At 40.5% G+C, this 17,831-nt stretch overlaps 1 protein-coding gene across 9 annotated transcripts in view; it reads left to right on the top strand.

Moving 5' to 3' along the window:
* PHF21A (PHD finger protein 21A) overlaps nt 1–17,831 on the top strand; it is a 172,620-nt gene that overhangs the window by 36,594 nt on the left and 118,195 nt on the right. For 3 of the 9 annotated variants that reach the window (XM_060274634.2, XM_035115643.3, XM_035115670.3), the window contains exon 1: nt 1,124–1,958. The exons of 1 other annotated variant lie outside the window; for it this stretch is intronic. The gene's annotated coding sequence lies outside the window, so the exon portion shown is untranslated. Of the gene's footprint in view, nt 1–1,123; nt 1,959–2,173; nt 2,354–17,831 lie in introns of those variants that run through there. 5 more of the 9 variants (XM_088669333.1, XM_035115679.3, XM_035115652.3 and 2 more) reach the window with 4 other exon arrangements.

Raw genomic sequence — 17,831 nt, 5'->3', positions numbered from 1 at the left:
TTGTTATGCATTTAAGTAAGTGTGTAGCAATTCTTTTGGTTGAGAGACTACGCCACGTTAGCTGTGCCTAAGATGCTGTTGTGATTGATGTGCCTCTTCTTTGGTACATTAGCAAAGAACGTTGTATTTGTCGAGATGTCGCTCATGTCCCCACCCTGTGCTCTGATTTATGCCACTCGCCTGAATATGTTTACCCAGTAGTAAGCCCCATTAAATCCCGTCACATCTGCTTACAAGTAGGTAAGTGTAGCATTGAAACCTTGTGCTTTTCATTGTTTGGATGTTGCATGTATAGTTATTTTTGTGCCGTCCCGTTCTCCTGCCCCCACCCCCGGAGCCCTTGCTGCCCTGTTGCATCAACTTCCTGTGCAAAGCTCCTCGCTTTGGGATGGTGATGCTTCTTGTTCCCTCTCACACCCCTTTCCCTCCTCCGGTATGTCAGCTTCCTGTGCAGAATACCCGACGTTGGGGCTAAGGATGCTTGTGCAGCCACTGCTTTGGCGCATCAACTTCCTGTGCGAAGCCCCTTTGCAATCGGGGCGATTATTCATGTTTTCACTCCTGCCCTTGGCGCATCAACTTCCTGTGCAGAATCTTTTTCTCTTTTTTTGCAAATGGGGGGAAGAGAATGTTTGTGAAAGAACACTGCGTGCTCCTTTTGTTGTTGGTGTGGGGTTTTTTTTTCGCTTTTGCCCTGGTGCATTCGCTTCCTGTGCAAAATCCTTTGCAGTGGGGCGGGGTGTGTGTGTGGGGGGGGGAGGAGGAGTGCAGTGAGCAAGCGAGGATGCTTGGCCGTGTGTTTCTCCCTCATTCCTCGGTGTATCCGCTTCCTGCGCAGAGCCACTTGCATTAGGGGAGGGAAAAAAAGATGCTCGCGCTTCTGGTTGTTTCTTCTCGCCGCCGCCGCCGCCTGCCCCAGTGCACGATCCCTCCCTCCCTCCCTTCCCCGCTGCCTCCGGTGCACGATCCTTCCCGGCCGCCGCTGCCGCTGCTGCTCTACTAGAGTTTGCTGCCCTACTTCACTCTACTTTAGTTTCACTCACTTTACATCCGGGTTTTTTCCCTAGGCAATGGGTGCCGCAGCACAGCCCGTTCCTTAGGCAAAGGGAAATAAATTCGCTGCACCGACACGTCAAGTAGTCCCTCAGGAGGAGCCTTGAGGCGCCCCCTCCTCCTCCCGAGGAGGCCGGCCGCTCCTCCTCCCTCACTCATAGGGAGAGGGGGGTGCGGGGAGAGAGAAGGGGGAGCCCGCCGCCCCCTCCGCTTTTGTCCCCTCCCTCGTCTCCTCCCCCCCCCTCGCTCCGAAGAGCGGCCGGAGTAGCTGTGTATGAGAGGAAGATAGAGGGAGAGAGAGGAGTTGTGTCGGGGGCGCGCGCGAGCCTCGAGTCGGGAGCGCGCGCCTCCGGCAGGCCAGGCAAAAGCAAAGGAAAGGAAAGCGAAGGGAGGCCGGTGGCGGAGTGATCCAGGCGTGCGGGTGCTGCGGCCGGGCCGGGTGAATGGGATTGAAGAAGAGTTCAGCTTCTCGGCTTGTTTTTGTGTCACAGTTTCTCTTCTCCTGCGCCTCTTCTGCCTCGTTCCTTTCTTCCTGCCCGCCCCCTCCTCCCTGCTGCAGGAGGAGCCCCCCGGGGAGAGGGGAAGGAACAGGACCCCTCAGAGGAGAGGGAGAAGAGGAAAAGCAGGAGCAGGAGGAGGAGGAGGAGGTGGAGGAAAAGGGAGCAACCAGCCAACCAACCATCTTCCACTCCCAGCTTAGATTAAAGAAAGTGAGAGGAGGAGGAGGAGGAGGCGAGGAGAGGAGCCGAGAAGAGGGGGACAGGGAGGCCCGGAGGAGCAGCTGCACCACCTTCTTCTCCCTATGAAGAGGAGTCTCCCCCCCTCCAAGAGAGGTCCTGCCAGGGGGGGCCCGGCCAGACAGCGGCGGCAGCGGCGGCAGCAGCAACATCACCACCACCAGCAGGGTGTAGTATCCCACCTTTTGGATTCTCTCCTCCACCTCCCTGTTTTCTCCGCTCTGTTCTTTCTTTCTCTTCTGCTTCTCTCTCTCCCCCCCCCCACCAAGTAGTGCTGGTCTCCCCCCTCCCCCCCCCGTCTTGTGCCTTGTTGTCTTTCTCATGGAGTTTGGCGGGTAGGGGGTGGGGGATAGAAAAGGGTAGGTTTGGAGGGCGACGACGACGACCGGGTGTAAAGTCTACCATCAGACTCCCGAGCCAACTTGGAGATAAGGAGCAACAACTTCAGTTTAATCTCCCCCCCCCCCGCACCGACAGATATATAGATGTAGATCTACATAGATCTATAGGCGCGAGATGCGGGAAGGGGGCATGTCCTTTCTCTGTCACCTGTAAGGATTGAAGTAAGTTTCTGAGCGAGGAGGGGGTGGAGGAGCGGGAGGGAGTAGGTGACACATTGGAGTAGGGAGGGAGGGGGGAGAAGGAGATGACACATTGGCGGGGAGGGGTGATTTCTCCCATCCCTTCTGGTTTTCCTCGGGATGATTATTTCCAGGCCCTTTTGTGTGTGTTGGGCTGATTTTCCTCTGTGATGCTGCTGGGGGAAGTTTTATTATCTTGGAAATGATGCTGCTTTGATGATTGAGGATTCGTAGTAAAGCTACTGCTGCTGCGGCGGCTTTTTCCGCCTCCCTTCTTCTTCGTCTTCTTCTTCTTCGCCTTTAATTTGTCTTGGTGGCCCGAGTAGTGCTGGGAAAATTCCGTTTCTTCAGCAACTTGTTATTCTGAAGTCTCTCTTGCCCCACTCACCCTGGGGCAGCCCTTGCTGCACGGATACAACAGCTCGGTGCAAGGACACCTTTGGGATTTCACACTCCTACTGTGGCACATGTTTGCGGTGACTGGAGATGTGGACCTTCTTTTTTTCCTCCTCTTCCATTTCTGCGTGTGTTATGTAGGAGGAGTGAGGTTGTATGTGGGACTGCCATTTGGTCCTAGTCCCCTTGTGATTGTGGATCTCCTTACTTTTCTGTTTGCTTCTTTGTTATTCTGATGGGATTCCCCCCCCCCCAATATTTGCAGTGTGGTTGATGCCTTCAAGATTGCATTGTTAGACTTTTTTGTTGTTGGGGGGGGGATTAGATCAACCCCACTCACCCATGGCTTTGCACTATTTCCAGCTAGTTTGAGATATAAGTATGTATTGGCCACTTTTTGGTTATTTGGTTGGGGATGCTTGCAGGTGGCAGTGAAGTTGTTTTGATAGGTAGGAGGATGCCACTGTATTTAAATTACATGCTGTATTTGTTAAATGTTAAATTAGACTATGCACACACACTTACAGATAAGCTCCAGTAAAATCAATGGGTTGTACTCCAAAGTAAATGCAGTTTGGACCAAGGTGCTTAATTTCTTTGTATTGTTTATTGTATATGAGTAAACTTCGGTGGGCCATTTGTAAAGTTGTAGTGAATTGATACTTGTTCAGGCCTGTGTACTTGATCATGGATTTTGCTTTTGTGACCAGACTTTTCAGCTCTATTTCCGACAGGGATGTGACTTTTTAAAATGAAAGTTACATATAAAATACCTGTGTATAGAAAATAGTCTGATGTAGGTTACTTATAGCACAGTAATGATAGTTAAGCACTATATTTCTCCATTGATTAATACTGGGCTTGAAATTAGTGCACTTGATCATGTTAATCACAGCAAGACACTTATCATTACAATACTTGGGGAGAAGCTGCTGGTCATGTCTGCTGAAATAACTCCATAGGAAAATTCTTTTTAAAGGAATAAAGGAAAGGAACTACAGAAAGGCACTCTCAACAACAAACAACTTTCAAAATCCTTCACTGTGATACTAACAGAATATCATGGTCTAAAATCTTATCACTTCCTCAGTCCTAAACCTGTTTTGCTTAGAAGTTCTTAGGATAGCAGCATTATTTGGAAGTAAGTTGCTTTTCAATTGGAAGAGTTTAGGGATGTACTGTAATAATTTTAGGGACCAACTTTCATATCCTTGTTTATATTTAATTTATAATTTCCCTTGACACTTCAATGTTAAGTTTTACTTTGTGACAGCACTAAAACTGGATGCTGTTTTAAAATTTTCTCTACAACGGGTGAATGCTGAAGTAATAATCTCCCCCCCCCCCGAAAAGTAAGGTGAAATAGGGTTGAAAATGTTTTTTGATCTTGTGCTGTTTAGCTAAAAAATAAGAATCACTGAAGGTCAACATTGTTAGGTGACTTTTGTGATATAGCTGAAAATGTGGGGTTTATGTGGGTGTAACCTTGCAGATCCTTAACCTTGACAGAAGTACACTCCATTGAATATACTTTAAATTTTTAACATAGAGACTTGTTTAAATAGCTTTTCAAGAAATGACTTTCTTCCCTATAATCCTTATTTAAATATACTGATATTTAATAATAATTCTGAGCAAGAGAGAGCCCTTTTTGTTTTCATATATTCTATGAACTTGTGTATCCACAGTGGAGTTTCTTGCCATTGGTTTACATAGTACTTAGTAAGCACTACTCCATGGCTGGTGTTCTCGGGGCAGCATCATTTGACACTACAGCGCACATAAACTTGGAATTAGATTTTACTATCTTTTATTCAGTTTTTCCTCTGATGAAAAATTAACTTCTGAATTCCCTTCAACAACAGTAGCTATATTATTAACCAGTAGAAGTGAAAATAGGACCATGTTAAAAATACTTTTAAGAAACTGGTTGTTGTCATCTTTTTTCCTCAGGAGCTTCCAGTTTTGTTTTGTTTTTGTGGTTCATACAGTGACTTCTGTGAAACCAAGTCACTGCCTGCTGGAGTATTTATGGCAGGGGTGGCTAACCTGTGACCCTGTAGCTGTTGTTGGGGTCTCCAACTCCCATCAGCCCCAGTCAGCATGGCCAAGGATCAGGACTGATGGGAGTTATAATACAATATCTAGAAGTTTGCAGATTAGCCACCTCTGGCTTATGAGGAAAAAGGTAAAATTGCATCTTCCTCTGGAATCCATTCTGCTTACCACTTTTGTACAGTATAATGGTCTTTGAAGTTGGGCATCAGGAAATGGGAACTCTGTTGAACCCAAAGGGTCTTACTCCTGAGTAAACATGCATAGGACTGTGCTGTAAAACAAGAATGATCTCCCTTCCTTTATTTAAAGTATTTTCAGGTTAAATGTTGTTAATAGAAAAGCCTGTATTCATGCATCATTGTGCATACAGGAGTGCTTCTGCATTGTAAGCACAAATGTAAGTGGTATTTGTAATAAGTGTTGGGACATCCCCCCCCCAATTGTATTGGAAAGAGAATGATCAAATGAGATGGCTAGGATTTACTTGTTTTCTTTTTCAAGTACAGTATACCACCTTCCTCCTTTATAAGCAATTATAAGTAATATATTTAATGTTTCAAGCTTGATATTGAAATGCTGTTTAAAGATTTGTAGTGATCTTTTAGAGCTAAACAAGTATTCACTGTTGGATTTTAGTGCTGTACTTATTTCCTGTAGTTCTCAAAGTTCTGAAGTGGCAGCAAACTATTTGGGCCAATCTAGCCAAAGCTAATTGCTTTTAAATCTTATTGATTTTTAGTGGGAGTGATTTGAGCACATGCTTAACTCTCTCATTGAAATCAATGCAACTTGAAAGTGATCAGCTTTGTGTGGCTCGGCCTCTGTGTGTATTGAAGTTATTGGTGATAATGGAACAATTTCTCATCTTGTTGTTTGGGACATGCTTGCCTTTTATAAATATTATCAGTTAACTACAAACTTAAACTTCAAGCCTAACCAAGTCTACTCAGAAGTAAGTCTTAGTGAATTTTCTGGGACTTACTCCCAGGAAAGTGAGACTAGGATTGCAACATTAGTCATGCTTAGAATATAAATTGGACCCACTGATTTCAGTAGGTTTATTCTACTAAGCATGACTTAGGTCTAGATTAAACTCTATAGTACTTCCTTCATGTATAATTATTTGTTTCACACCAGAATTATACTGTTGCATTGTTTCAGTTTAATACATCGGGGAAATAGTTCTAACAGTTACTAAGAGTTGTGTTTTGTACTATGCAGAAAATAGAAACTGGAACGAGTTGTTTCAGTATCATGTATAATATTGTTAACAGTTAATATGACTATTAAAAGAAATATGTTCCACTTACTGTAGTTTGAAGTAAATGGTATGGCAAGTGAGAATTGTTTGGTGCTGTGATTTTAACTTCTGGAGTTAGATATCGCTGGTGGTTTGTGTAGTGTGAGAACCTGCTTAAAATCTTCTCTTATTTCACTGTTAAAGAATAGTAAAAGAAGTTGAACTGAAAAAATATAGAGATTTTTTGCATATTTTCAATCTATGTCATGGAATATCCCTGGACACTGAGAAACATTAAAATGCACAGTGCTACTTAGAAAATGCAGCGGCTGATTTACACATCTCCTTGGAAATCTTAGAGACAAATCTAGCCACCCCACCCCACCCCCCAGCATGTAAACTGTGTGATGCAGAAGAATACTAGTGCATGAAAAGTTACTGGAGTTGTATCTTTTTACTCTGAGTTATTTATTTACTGTGTAAGGGGGGGGAAAACCCCTCAGAATTGTTATGCAAATTCTATTCTGCTATTGTTGTGGTGTTTATGCAAGAGGCTGAAAATAAGCTTTGTAGTGTTGTAGAAATGGTGTATTAAGCCATAATTGTAGTTCAGAACTTGATTCAACAATTTTCAGAATTAAGATACATATTGGGAAAAGGCTGTGTGTACCCAGTGAAAGGGATGTTTACATCTAATTCCTCTGAGCTCAGTTTGTTTGAGGATAGCATATTCTTGGAGCTACTATAGAGGCAGATTGTATGGTGGTTCCTGGATAGGTAGCTTATTGACATTGAAGAGCATAATGTTCCATATTAGAAGTGTAACTTGTTAGGGAAACAGACGCAGGGAAGCCAGTCAAACTGCAAGCTATTTCTTCAACTATTTTCTATGCAAGTTTTGGTGTTAGACTAGACAAAGGTTTTTGTTTTTGTTTCAAATAGTGTGTGTTTCTTTGGTGAAGAGGGACTGGTTCTTTGATGAAGAGATGACCAATCACCTAAAAACCAATCACCTAAAAACTTCGTTGCTAATGTGTGCTTACAAATGTTATCTCACACAATACAGAAAGGATAGTTCAAGCACACATGTCACTTAATTTTAATCTGCTCAATGACCCATGAAGATTCAATAGAAGGACACATGGCTTTTCCAGTGTTAGTTTCTGTGTTCTAGTACCTTTTAATTTTTAACTTGGGACATTGGTGTGCAAATCTTCTCAGTTGTGATTAAATTATTTATTAAACAATTAACATTATTTATTAAAATTTGCTATCCACGTTCAAATTCTTAAGTCATGCAAGCAGACTTCCCCTTCTTCCCACACTCCCTAAATCTTTACCGGAGGGTTTCTCAGTCCTCTGAAGCAGATATGGGGGGCATGTGAGGGGGATAGGAAATCTGTTCCGCCAAGAATGCCCATTCTGCTGTCAGATGGATACTATTGGATTCCACTGTAAATCTTGGAAATACTCCTGCATTAGCTTTGAATTTATGAAATCTAGGATCCAGTTAAATGCAAACTGAGGGTTTCAGACTTATAAGACAGCTTGAAGCCTGTACAAAACTGTGTTCTGTTTTGTCAGCTCATGTGACTGTGTGCACAAAGCACTCCTGACAATTGAAAGTTAAGCTCTGAATTCCTGATTTAGACTGATCAACTTTCCAAACATTATGTTTTCTTTAAAGAAATACAAGCACATTATGTGGTATGTAAGCTAAGTTTGTCAAAATTTATGGGTAATTCAGCTTTGCAAATAGAATGATGAGTGCCCTTTAATACACTATTAACACTATCATGGACACCAGCATCCTTGGCTGCTGCTTTATCCAAACTGAGACTCTCTCCTATGTTGCAAATGAAATATGAAAGTTTTAAGATTATAAAACATAGTATAACCAAATTGTCTAGAGTGGCCAGTAGCAGGGTGTTTCCATATAGGAGAGGAGCCTGATCTGCTGGACAAAATTATCAAAAAATATATATTCTCAGTTTTCACTTGCTGAAGACAAAGTTTTCAACAGTATATCAAATGTAGCTTTGCAATTCATGATTCAACCTTCCCTTACCTTTCAGCAATACTGAAATAGAGTAACTTCTACATTTTCATCTTATTAAACCCTGTCTTATACCCAGTTTGCTGGTGCATTGTGGCAACTGCTGACTTCCCCTCCCATCTCCAAATTTTATGCTTCATCACTATGATTCTTCAGTGATTAAAAAGAGTTATATTATGTTAACCATGAGAAGTTTAATGTGTACCTTTTTAGAAAAAGAAAATGGCTGTCTTCATTAAATTAAGAGTGGGATTTAAAAACCTATGTGCTGTATTTAATTGGAAAGCAAAGAGCAAATTTTAATTAAGTGTTAAATTTGAAAGTGAAAAAGTTTGGGGCCTTTTATCTTGAAGTCTAATACTCCGATAACACTTTTTAGATTGTTAGTAGGCCTAAGGAAAAACATGCTCACATATAAGCCAAAATATGGTGTTTTTCCTGTTTTGTTTTGGCTGCATGCAGAACACAAACTGTCAGTACTTGAAGAGAAGAAGCACTAGCAGAAAGCCATTGATTTCTTTTTTCCTTTCCCTCTCCTGCTGTGTTTCCAAGTATTGTTAACCACGTGCTTCTCTAAGGCAATATACTTGCATGCAAAATAATGGTTGATCTCCTCAGTCAATTAGCAATCGGGGCTTAGCATCTTATAAATCCAAACTTATGAGTAATCACAATATTTTTTTCTGATAAACTGACTTATAGTAGTCATGGCAACAGCTGTCTTGGCTTTTTATGGACGGTACAGTTGCTGCATCTGCAGGCTTCATCAATACTTCGGCTGCCTACAGAGGGAAGTGCAGTAGAATGTCTGCCTGGCGGTTTCAGCAGCACTGAATATTGCACTGTTGCAGTACTGTGTGCTTTTCATGTTCCAAAACTTTATGGAGCGCTTTTCTTTTTCTGCCTATTAGTTGTATAAATGCTAAAATTGGCACCTCTGGTGAAATGCTGTGACAACAGTGTCATGTTTTTGAATATAGATTGTTTCTAGATTCTTCACTAGACATAAGGCGGTTACTTTAATGAAACAGTTGCGAGAATAGAACCAACACCACATGTTGCCTTCTGGTGGAAACTTTCTTAAAATTGTTTTATCCTTTCTTTCTACTGAACTGATATATAGTGAACACTGCAAAAAGGCTTCATCTGGATTTTTTTTAACTTTTAGTTTGTTCCTTTCTTATTTCATGAAAGATAGATTCCACTTTAATCTATGGCAGAGAAAGAGGGATCATGTTTTTAGTAAAATCATTACTGAGCCAGGGGTAGCACTCAACTTTCCAAATGCAACCTTAAAATAGTGTATGGTTGGTGGTATGTGTTTTCCATAAAAGTTTGATTTGGGAAAATTTATGCTTTGAGTTAATGAAGATCTGATTTAGCATATTTATTTGATTTACATGGAGGGGGGACCCAAAACAAATATCAAACTTAAAAGGTATGTACTGTTAATTTTAAGCTATTTATAAATATCTGAAAAAGTTTGCCAACTGCTAAAAGTAGTTGAAATAAAATGTGATTCAGTGTGATCGAAATGTTATATTCAAACATATTCAAAGCTTCACTTGAAAATTATTTTTACTGAAGTACCTGTCAATATTTTAAGACATGGCATCTCAAAAGCACACACTTCCCTTACAGGTAGGTAGCCATGTTGGTCTGAGTCGAAACAAAATTTAAAAAAATCAAAAAAATCATTCAGTAGCACCTTAAAGACCAACTAAGTTTTTATTTTGGTATGAGCTTTCGTGTGCATGCACACTTCATCAGATACACTTCCCTTACAGTATTTAGATTTTAAGGCAGGCAAAGCAAATGTATTTAAAACCATTAACACACTAATCTAGCATGTGTGAAGGAACTATGAACATAAATATATGCTCTTTCTTGGAATAGCCACACAGGAAAAAAAATAGTTACAACATTGCTTAGATCCAGAAAGTAGAATGCTATGTTTACAGTTGGGCTTTCCTTTCTCCTGTGTCCCTGAAAAGCCACTACTGAGAGTTATAGGGTCCTATGGAACATGTTGTGTGGCATGAGTGGGGTAGGCCACAGCAGGACAGGGATGCTGAGAAAATTCAGTTGGGGTCCCCTTGTGCAGGCAGAATGCCTTTACACTCGCAAAGACACCTCTAGATCCAAACCATTAATTTTTAGATTTGACTAGTAATGTGTCCTTTCCAGTTGCCCGCTTTAGATGGTATTGTGTCAGCTCATTATGAGACTAATTCATTTTATGAATGATGCAAATTTCAAAAGGCAAAATATTCTGCACAAAAATAGAGTTGAAAATGTTCCCCATATCCTTTGTTATTCCAGATAAGAGTTTTAAAATTATCTAAGACATTCTGGACAATTTATTTATATTGTTGGGGGAGATGTCTTGCTTTGCATTGGGAGTCATATTAAATCTGTTCTTGAACTTGGGGGTTTTAGTTGTTCATATTTTGATACAAATGGTCGACACAACTTGTATATAACTTTTTCAATATGATTAATGGCAAGTCCTAGCCTCTGTATTTGTAAGAATTATTGTGTAATAACTAGAAGCTCAGATGAAATCCTCAAAAATAGGTTTTGGGCCTTTTATTAACTATCTCTTTGTTTATGTGTTTTGCTCGTTTATCACAGAGAAATATAAAGTTTAGCTTTAAAATGTGATTTCAAGCAATTAGCAAATTTAAAAATGAAATCCAGATCACCACCTGTGGAAGGAGATCTGGCAAATCCTGTGGCCCAGGAACCACATTCTAAAGCTGTAGAATGCTGTGGAATAATGCTGTACTTGGGGACTCGCATGTTACTACCGGTACCTATGTTTTATTAGTTAGAGTTTGTAGATGTTCATAGTCCCATTTAATGTACTCGGGGCATTTTGCCAATCAAATCTTGTGTTACCATGAATTTTGAAACGAATACATGCTAATGTAGCATTTGATCGACTTTCTTAATGTGAAAAACCAGGGCTGGAAAAAAGACAGGCGTTTGATTGTCTAGGCTTATGGGAAGTTGAAGTATTTTAACTTTTAACTTTACAATTCTATGGTTCTATGTCATGGATGTTTTAGTTGAGAATCCTGCATTGCAGGAGGTTGGACTAGATGACCCTCAGGGTCCCTTCCAAATCTACAGTTATATGATTCTATGATTCCCAGCCCAGTGGGATTCTTGTTCTGCTGCTTGTATTATCTTGTTGAGGAGGAAAGTTGATAATTTGATTGGACATTGGTACAAGAATGGATGGGCTTTTGGTTTTGAAAGTGTGGGACATAGGTCATGCTCAACACATAATCTAAACAACCTTCTTGGATAAAAGTTAACTTCTGTTTTTGAAATGTGGAATTTTATCGACTAAGACTTGCAGCAGTTTAAGGATAATCTTTTAAAAATAGTAGATGTGATCTTCTGAGAGATCTGCTTTATGTGGCTATTGATTGGACAGTTTGGGATTTGGTGCTGTTCATGATACATGGTGGAAGGTTTATTTCAGGGTACTGCAATCAATTACTTGCCCCCTCTATATCTCTTTTTTATAATTAATTGCACTAATCTCTTCTTTTCATAGGACACGCTAATTGATATTCATGAATATTTTTATGTTTCAAGCTAATCTGTATTATGGATGAGTAGCAAGTAGTACACAACCTTTGCCTCTAGTGTTGCTATGTGTTTAAGCTAAAAATACATTTTTGTAGTTTACACTGTTGTTGTTAAAGGTGAATCAAAAGTTCTCTTATCTGCCTAACTCTGTCTTCATAATTCTGTGTGTATTTTCATGGGACAAGTATATTACATAAAAAGCCCATTTTTTTGTTTCCTGTTACATATGGTGACCTCACTATCCCCTAATAACTGCACAAAATCCTGTGAAATTTACTAAATAGGAAATATATGTTAATGCTTTGATTCTCCATCCCCTTCATGTCTTGAGTAGAGTTCCCACATAGATTTCAATCCTGTACACCCTGTTGAAATTATTGGGACTTACTGTACTTATGAGTAGATACGTATAGAGTTTTACAGCACCATGCTATAGGTGTAACATGCATGGCTCTTGAGAATACTTAAAATGCTCATCAAAAAAGATTTGAGGTTGATACCCTGAACTTATAACTGTTAATGGGATACAATTCATTGTATTTGATGTGCGTGTAAACTTTAGTGATTGTTTCAAGAGCAGATTGCTAAGACTTGAAACATAAAAATCTAAATAGTATTCAGCTGGGTTGTGTAACTTTTAAAGAACACAAATTTAAAGGTCACTTTTCTGATCTTTACACAAATTCACTAGTTTTTTTTTAACCCTTCAATTTATTGAAGATGCACTTTTATTTCTGGGGCAAGTTTCTTCAAATATATTTAATATCTGGTTCCTGCAATTCTTATGAAATATTATTATTTTAGTACAGAACATAGGTACTCTGAATGGGGGGGGGGGCACTGTTCTTAAGTAGTTCCAGAGGGGACTGGAAGTGTTATTTGCTTTACAAAGCAAAGCCTCACAACTGATGAGGCTCCTCAGTAAAGATGGTACCATCTAGCAGAAGAGCCTAGAATAGTGTTAGCTTTTGTTGCTGCTTGTAGTCTATTAAAACCCCTAGATCCTTTTCACATGTACTACTCGCAATCCAGGTGCCCCCCCTTTTATATTTGTGCTGCTTGCTCATCTGAGATGAGATGTGATGTGATATATAACCTGGCCACTGTTATGCATGCTTTGGTAAACCTCAGGCTAGACAACTGTTGTTCTAGTGGGACTGTCTTTTGAAGACTGCTAGGAAATTTCAGTGGGTTAAGAATGAAGCTTCCCCTTTATTAGTGGATATAAGCTGATGGGAACATCTTTTGGAACAAGTGTAAGAAGTATACTGGTTTCTGAGTGTAATTAAAAGTGCCATGGCTAATCTTCTATAGCCCTAAAAGGGGACTAGATTCAGGATACCTTCAAGAAACTCCTTCTCCAATACTGTATGCTGAGATCAGCATGTGGGGACTTGCTGTTAATCTGAATAGACTGCTTAGACAAAGATGCAAGGTTGGACCTTCTCAGTGCTTGGGTGCCTACAGAGCAGTTTTGACCAGACAGTTCTATTTTCTCTCTTAGGAGAACATTAAAAACACTTATTTTTGCAGATAGTTGAGAGCATTGCTGAATATTTATTGTATTGAAAATTGTAACCCAGATGCTCTTCTTTTTTTAAGGCTGCTTCTATATCTTGTTTTTGATAGTTTTGACAGTTTTAGGTGTTTTGTATGGTGATGAAATGGATTTCCTATTTGACAAATTGTTAGCTGCCTTGAAGGAGAGTTCTGTAGAACCATATGACATGATAAAAATAACTTGAAAGTTTGGGTGGTTGATAGCTCAGTCAATAGAGCATGAGGCTCTTAATTCAGGGTTGTGGGTTAGAACCCCACACCAGACAAAAGATTTCTGCATTGCAGGGAGTTGGACTAGATCACCCTTGTGATCCCTTCCAACATTTATGATTCTATCTTTTCATTGGAAGAGCTGCCTGGGATCAGAGAAAATGACATTGGAGTTGGAGCTGGTCTGTGGATACCCTTGTTCTAGTACATGGGGAGGAGAAATGAAAGGTCATGTAACACTTAAATGTTTGTGTGAGGGAGAGAAAAGTTGGAATGGATCATGAAAAGTCTTTTTTAGTGATGTTTGTTCTTAACATGCTTATTTTTCAGTTTTTTTAGTTGTGCAAATTAACATTTTTGCCTATGTTGCGTAATACAACTACTATGAGGTGGGGGGAAAGCAAGATCTGCAAAGTTTTTGTAGTGCTTCCTCCGTCATTCTTGAAAGTTAGGCTCTTCCATTCAACTTTTGGGTCTTTCTAGACCTTAGCCACATGGTTTCCTCTGCTTATACATAGCCTAGCGACTTTGTTTTTAAAGAGAGAGAAAGCAAAGCAAGTTTCATAGGATACAAGATTAACAGGGTGCTGATTTCCACACATAGTACAGAATCCTGCATTTTCATGGTCTTTCAGGCAACCATAGTAAAATTATTTGGTTTCTTGTTATTTTTGGTACATAATATTTGTCCTGCCTTTCATTCCAAAAACCCTCAAGGCTGCTCATATCAGAAGCTTAAAATTATCTAAAGATGGTGTGATTTCAGTCTGAAATGAAAACAAAAATGAAACCTAACAAAATAGAGCAGAGACATGAAAACAGGGTGGAGTTAGGGAGGGAAAGAATGATTGAAGATGTCATGGAACAGAGAGGTTGTGCTAAGCTATGTAAATGTCAATATGGAGGGAACCAATTGAGCCCGGAGGAAGAACTTCAATAATCTGGGAGGCACTGCAGAGAATTCTTTGGCTTGCAGACATTCATACCTCTGATGGCATTGAGATTTAGAGCAAAGCCTCTGATAATGAACCTGGGGGCTGGGGTTAGTTTGTGCAGGAGAATGTAATCATTCAAATATCTTGGCCCCAGCTATTTACTGTAGGTCTTTATATGTAAATTGTGCCCAGAAATGTGCTGACTGACAATGCTGGTGAAGCAAAGCCTGATGTTTTGTTCCATAATATAAGCCCCAGATATCATTTTAGGGGCCATATTTTGCACCAGCTGAAACTTCCAGACAGACTCTTAAGGGTAGCACCATGTTGAACATGTTGCTATGACCATGGCATATGTGATGTATCTCCTTTTTTCAGGAAAGGGCAAAGCTGGCGCACCAGCTGAAGCTGAGCAAAGGTTCTCCTAGTCATGAAGACAGTCTGATTTGCCTCTAGGAGCAAAGCTGGATCCAGGAGAGCCTCCAGACTGCAAACCTACCCCATCTAGCTCTGCTTTTTTTCTTGATCCTGTGGGTTTATCCTTTGAGCAACCCAGTGGTTGATGCACTTTTACAATTGCCAACTTGGGTCAAATGCCTATACAGACTGGCCTCTTTTTTTTACTTATTAGGCTACAATAAGATGGTTATTCCTTGTGCTCAGAACATCATGTGGTATCAAAGCCCACATTTTGTTGCAAGACCTACTACTTGTGCCTCTCCATATTCTCAAAGGATACACTGATTAAGAGGCACAGCTGCCTAGTTTTTACTTAGAATATTTATTAAGGAATATATGAAGTGTATCTGCAGAATATATACTACAGTGACCTAATCCCAAAAGTAATTTGTGGTGTAAGTAAAACTAGAAGATGAGGTTCCAGCTTGGTTTTGTTCTATTTTGGGGAAGTGTATTGGTATTCCACTTTGTTTCTAACTTAAAAGCTAATGGACAAAAAAGTAGACTACAAATGGGTGAATGTAGCGGGGGACCAGTGGAAAGGTCCTTGCGATTTATGGAGTCTCGGTGGCAACTGGAAAGAGAGCCTTGTCTTCAGTATCCTCCTTTCAATGGGTAGATGTTACATATATATGTCTGGGTTAGGACTATACCACGACTGTTTTATGGGCAATGTTTTAAACAAGTGTGTTCAGGTTCTTCCTAAACTCTGGAGCTGAATTTGTGGCCCTGTATATCTTGGTTTCCAACTTCCATCATTTCTAGCTACCCCACACCATCCAGTCAGGGATGATGGGAGTTGTAGTCCAATAACCATCTGAAGAGCAACAGGTTCCCTGTCTCTCTCTAGAGCAGAGTTTGAAGTGTGGTTGGGAAGTTTCACTGACCTGCCTGGCCACCTGTATCCTTGGCCCTGAATCTCTTGGACTCTACCTGCAGCTCTGTAATAGAGGATGGGAGAATGAAGCCCCTTCCACTGAAAAACCTGCATTTTATATTCCTTTTGTTATGTGCCTTGAGGGTTTTCCATTGTAAAAGAAGGGCAAGATAAAAATAAACTTGAAAGATTCAAGAGCTGTAACTCAAATTCTTACTTGCTTGGTTCCTTTAATTTCAAGTTGTTTTGTGAGGTAGTGCTTTGTGGATTTAATCTGTAGACGTGCTGGGTGTGTTGAAAATTAATATATTACTATTCACCTGCATCTGTATATTATATTGCTAAGAGACTATGTTAGCATGGGGTCATGAAGAGTCGGACACGAGTAAAGGACTAAACAACAACAAGAGACTATGTTAAAATTGTTAATCTTTTTTTGCTTGCTTATAACTTTTTTGCCTAGGAGCAACATACTCCTGAGTTGGCAACATTTTGTGTGAACAAAATTATGCAATAGTAACAATATTTGTAATATCTTTCTTCTCTTTTCGCTATAAAATTATAATCCTTCTAGATACAAAGTTAACTGAAGCCCATGGTCTAAATTTTGCTATAACCACAATAAATTGCTGTATGCACCTGGTTAAAGGAGAAGTGAATATTTATTGGTGCATTTCTGTGCTGCTTTTTGGCCAAGAGGCCCCCAAAATAGTTCACAAATATTAAAAACAAAGCACAATTAAATGCTGAACAACACCAAGCAAATAACAGCAACTAGTAAAATGTTGATGTATAGCTGACTATAATGGAGTCAGCCTTAATAAGACACTACAAAATAAAAAGCCATTCGCTATAAAAAGCCCATTGATTTGTGAAACAATATAGTGTTTATGAGGCTTCACGGAAGGAGGAAAAGGGGTCAAACATGCCTCATGAGGGTGGGTATTTTAGACCCTAGGTACCACCACTGAGAAGGTCCTGACCCATATATTCACCACTGTGATCTTGCTTGGTGGTGAGATACTGAGCAGAACCTCCTAAAAATGTTGGCAAGCTGGCAGACTCACATAGACCCAAACCATTTAGGGTTTCAAAGGTCAAGACTAGCTCTTTGTTTTTTATTCAGTTCAAATGAGCCAGGGGAGTGTTGGAGGAATGTGTCCTGATTACAATTGGGTTAGAATGTAATCCCTGAAAACTCTTCAAAGGCAGCTCCATTTAGAGTCTCTTGCAGCAGTCTAGGCTGGATATGCTGTTTGATTCTTAAACCTACTGAAGTGCTAAAAGAAAGCGAGGTGGTTTCAGTGCAGGCTTATTTGCAACTCCTCTGCTTTTAACAGTAACATATTTAATCAAGAACATTTACAGAAGTACTCATGAAGAGATTTAATGTATTAAATATTGAGTCTAAGGGAATGTGGAACCAGCATTAACCTTTTACATATGGTTGAAGCAGTGCTGTCCCAACAAGGCATTTAGTTTCCTGGAATTCAGAACATTCACACACACACACACACACACACACACACACACACACCCCTTGGATGTTTTAACAGGCTTGCTTATGCATTGTCAACAATAGCATCCCAACAAGATTGCACCAAATGCAATGAGCCCTGGCACTAGGCAGTTTTTCAGTGAAAAAGGAAAAAGTGTAACATCCGGAAGAAAGAGCTGCTTGCTGCTCCAAGGCCCATTTCTACCTGGCCTAGGGGGCGGGTCCCACACTCAGCTAAAAGAGGCTCCAGGGAGGCCCCTGGGACATTTCTGGAACAACTCTTGGGTTGGGACAACTGGCTAAAATGTTTTATAATGTTTTGTTGTTGTTGTTTAGTCGTATAGTCATGTACGACTCTTCATGACCCCATGGACCAGACCATGCCAGGCACTCCTGTCTTCCACTGCCTCCCGCAGTTTGGTCAGAGACTCATGTTGGTAGCTTCGAGAACACTGTCCAACCATCTCGTCCTCTGTCGTCCCCTTCTCCTTGTGCCCTCCATCTTTCCCAACATCAGGGTCTTTTCCAGGGAGTCTTCTCTTCTCATGAGGTGGCCAAAGTATTGGAG

The sequence above is a fragment of the Zootoca vivipara genome, chromosome 1 (genome assembly GCF_965207765.1).
Source record: "Zootoca vivipara chromosome 1, rZooViv2.hap1.1, whole genome shotgun sequence".
Taxonomy (NCBI): Eukaryota; Metazoa; Chordata; class Lepidosauria; order Squamata; family Lacertidae; genus Zootoca; species Zootoca vivipara.
This window is presented reverse-complemented; position numbering and strand designations above follow the sequence as displayed.